Below are 4,480 nucleotides of genomic sequence, written 5' to 3' on the forward strand. Positions count from 1 at the left end.
ATAAAAGGAAATAAAAAAAAATTCGACGCATAAAATTTGACGAAACATTATGTGTGTCATGTATGCTAGGTAGACCGAGAGACGATACGATTCGTTTTACATACACGCAAAGAACATTTATTAGTATTAAGATGCACAGGCACGAACGAGCATAACAACAACTACACCGAACAAGTACAAAACTAAGAACTACGGGAAACAAAAAGGCAAAAAAGCAGGCGCGCGTCACACAGCCTGGACGGTTCTTTTATAATCTGGCTGTTGCCAGATACATAACAGTTCCTTTCTCTAATCTGGCTGTTGCCAGATACATAACAGTTCCTCCCCGACAAAATATAGAGTCACAGGACCAGTCTCTCTGGAGGTCTCCTGATTCGGGTTGAGCGTCGGAGTGGTACATCAGTTTTCGGCTTTCCGGAAGCATCTGGTACAGGCCCAGGTGGCATCTCATCACTTGGAGTGGCAGATACAGGTACATCCTTAGGTTCAGGGACAACTTCAGGTACAGGTGCAGGCGGTTCCGATTCAGCAACATCATCGGATACTGGCTCATCTGGAAAATTCAATTCTTTATCGTAAATTGGAATTTCAGTATCAGCTTGGGATAATTCAATCGACTTCCCACATTTCCTTATTTGATCTACGTGTCTCTTCCAAATTTCATTTCCAACTTGTATGCTATAACTCAAAGTTCCATCTCGGTTTATAATTGTTCCAATTTTCCATTTGTTAGGTCCGGAATAATTTCTTACGGCTACTTTCTCCCCTTCCTGAAACTCACGCAAGATAGATTCTGTGTTAAGTCTCGAACTCTGTTTCTGAACAACTTTGTCTCTCAAATTTGGTTTAAAAAGATCAAGCCTAGTGCGAATACATCTCTTCAAAAACAAGGCACTCGGAGTTTCTCCCGTGAGTGAATGTGGAGTTATTCTATACTGTAATAAAAATCTTTGTAATTTCACATTTAGATCTCCAGAATCACCTCTACTGGATTTCAACGAAGCTTTGAACAACTGCACTATTCTTTCTGCCTGTCCGTTCGAAGCAGGATGGTAAGGTGCTGAAGTTATATGTTTAATATTATTCAGTTTCAAAAAATGTCGAAATTCGTAACTAGTAAAACTTACGCCGTTATCACTAACCAAAGTTAAGGGAATTCCATAATGAGCAAAAAGAATACGAAGATGATGAATTGTAAAACTAGCTGTAATATTTTTCATCGGAATGACTTCTATCCACTTCGAATATGCATCAGAGACTACAAAAAACATTTTACCCATAAAAGGACCAGCGTAGTCAACGTGTATCCTTTGCCAAGGTCCATTTGGCCATTCCCACGGATGTCGATTTATCCTTGCTGGTTCGTTCCTCGTTGCGATACAAGCTGAACAGTTCTGAACAAAATTGGCTATACTGGCATCCATACCTTGCCAATAGCAGTAGCTTCTAGCTAAGGCCTTCATTTTGACAATTCCAGGATGTCCAACATGAAGTTCTTCCAAAACTTGATTCTGGTACTTTTCAGGAATGCATACTCTATGACCATACATTATGCATCCATTTTGCAATGAAAATTCAGATTCTCTACCTTTCCAAGGCACAGGTAATTCAGTTCCAGATTTTAAACTTTCATACAGTTCGAACAATTTCCTATCAGTTTTAGTAGCTCTAGCTATGTCGGTTGCTGTAACAGGCATTAATTCAACTTGCGAAATATTTGTCACGTCTGCTTCAGTCAAGTACTCACAGCCCTTGTCAACTGCTAGTGGTAACCGTGAAAGTGCATCTGCATTGCCATGATTCTTTGTGTTTCGATACTTGATTGTATAACTGAATGCTTGGAGAAAAAGTGCATAATGAACCATTCGTGTTGCTGATAGACATGGTAAACTACGATTAGGTGCGAAAATTGATACTAGGGGTTTATGATCGGTTACGAGATCAAAATGTCGACCAAATAAATATTGATAAAATCTCTTTACTCCCCATACGATACTCAATGCTTCCTTGTCTATCTGCGAATAATTACGTTCCGTTTTAGTCAATGACCTTGATGCAAACATTGCTGGTTTTTCTGAACCATCTGGCATAATGTGACTTAAAACTGCTCCTATTCCAACTGGTGATGCATCAGTTTGTAATACAAGAGGTAACTTAGGATCATAATGGCATAAAATTCGGTCTGAAGCAATTTCTTGTTTCAATGCCTTGAAAGCTTTTTCACATTCTGCAGTCCACAAAAATTTAGTACCTTTCTGCAGTAATTTATTGAAAGGAGCGACACGAGTAGATAAGTTGGGAATAAATTTTCCGTAGTAATTGACTAAACCCAAAAAACTCTTCAAATCAGATACAGTTTTTGGAACTGGTACCTTCGTAATTGCATCTATTTTTTCTTGTGTTTTGTGGAGGCCGAATTTATCAATTATATGACCACAATAATTCACAGATTTCTTAAAAAATTCACTTTTCCGCTTATTTACTCTGAGACCATATTCTTCTAGTCTCTGTAATACTAATTCTAACCTTTCAAAATGCTCTTGATCATTTCTCCCCGTTACGGTAATATCGTCTAAAAATACGTGTACCCCCGCGATGCCTGATAAAACTTGTTCAATGGCTCTCTGCCACACTGCCGGAGCTAAGGCTATACCATAATTCATTCTCTTGTAACGGAACAAACCCTTGTGAGTATTGATCGTCAATAGATGTCGGTCCCGCTCATCAACTAACATTTGAAGGTATGCCTCAGATAAGTCGATTTTAGTAAAGAACTCCCCTCCTGCCAGTTCAGCAAAAATGTCCTCGATACGGGGTAACGGATATTGCTCAATTTTTAGTCCCGGGTTGATAGTCACCTTATAATCACCACAGATTCGTAGGTTCCCATTCTGCTTGATAACAGGAACAATTGGTGTAGCCCACTCACTATATGTCACCGGCTCAATGATGTCTTCTGCAACTAACCTCTTAAGTTCAGTTTCTATTCTTTCTTTTAAAGCAAATGGTACTGGTCGAGGTTTAAAAAATACCGGTTTGTAATTAGGTTTCATTTGAAGACGGCAACAAAACTTTTCCAGTTTCCCGATACCCGGAGAAAAAATGTTCTCATACTTTTGAAGCAAGATATTTAATTTATTGGTTCGAGAATTACAATTTCCAACCCGAACTGCTTTAATTGAGCTCCAGTCTAATTGGAAATTTCTCAACCATTCACGACCAAAAACTGCATTTACTTTTGCATGTACCAAATAAATAGTTTCTGTATTAATTTGATCTTGATATTGAATTTGCACCACTGCTTGGCCAGCTGCTGTTATCATAGAATTATCGAAATTCCTAAGCAATAATTTGGTAGGCTTAATGGCTACATCCGGACAAAGTTTCTTAAATTCATTCACATTCATACAACTAATAGCAGCACCAGTATCTAATTCAAATAAACACTTATTCCCTTCAACAAAAATTTCTAATAAAATCTTATCCCTTGCATGTTGTGGTGATTTAACGCTATTAACTGGTACAGTTTCAGAACAAGATTCTATTTGTTTAACTGTTTCGTTACGTTTTGAGCGGCAGACTTTTGCCAAATGCCCGTTCTTTAAGCAATTCCTACACTGAGTGTTCTTGTGCTTACATTCGTGAGCTAAATGTTGAGTACTATCACATCTGTAACATTTCCGAGATTTATCAAACTTCTTTGTAGGTTCAGATTTCTTAAATTTAGAAAAATCTTTTTTGATAGTTTTATCTTGCGAACTATGTAATTTTTTTATCGATACCATTTGATTCTGAATTTCACGCACATCTCTCTGAGCAGATTCCATTGCGAATGCAATGCTCTTAGCTTTTTCGTATGTTAACTTATCCTCTGCTAACAGCTTTTTCTGTATATTTTCGTTTTTGAGACCCATCACCAATTTATCACGAAGCATCGTACTTAAATTGTTCCCAAAGTTACAGTGTATCGACAGTTTTTTGAAATTCGGCACAATAATTTGCAATGGACTCACCTTCAAATTGCTTCCTCTTGTAGAAACGAAACCGTTCTGTCATCTCCAGTGGTTTAGGATTCAAATGTTCCGAAAGTAATTTTACGATATCTTGATAAGTCAATTCAGAAGGAATGTTGGGAGTGGCTAGATTCTTTAACAATTTATACGTTGTTGCTCCCATAAGGCTTAAAATAGCAGGGACTTTCATTTTATCTTCGATCCCATTAACAACGAAGTAAGATTCTAAACGTTCCACATAACTGGACCAGTCTTCCACAGACGCATCATAAGATTCAAAACTAATGTTCGAAGATCCCATCCTCGTCGCCAACTCTTTTGTCATGTATGCTAGGTAGACCGAGAGACGATACGATTCGTTTTACATACACGCAAAGAACATTTATTAGTATTAAGATGCACAGGCACGAACGAGCATAACAACAACTACACCGAACAAGTACAAAACTAAGAACTACGGGAAACAA

The 4,480-nt window shown here is 37.9% G+C and overlaps 1 pseudogene; it reads right to left on the bottom strand.

Annotated features, from left to right (window-relative positions):
• Positions 1-341: 341 nt before the first annotated feature.
• On the bottom strand, positions 342-4,480 carry LOC129972911 (uncharacterized protein K02A2.6-like; annotated as a pseudogene).

The sequence above is a fragment of the Argiope bruennichi genome, chromosome 1 (assembly GCF_947563725.1).
Source record: "Argiope bruennichi chromosome 1, qqArgBrue1.1, whole genome shotgun sequence".
Taxonomy (NCBI): domain Eukaryota; kingdom Metazoa; phylum Arthropoda; class Arachnida; order Araneae; family Araneidae; genus Argiope; species Argiope bruennichi.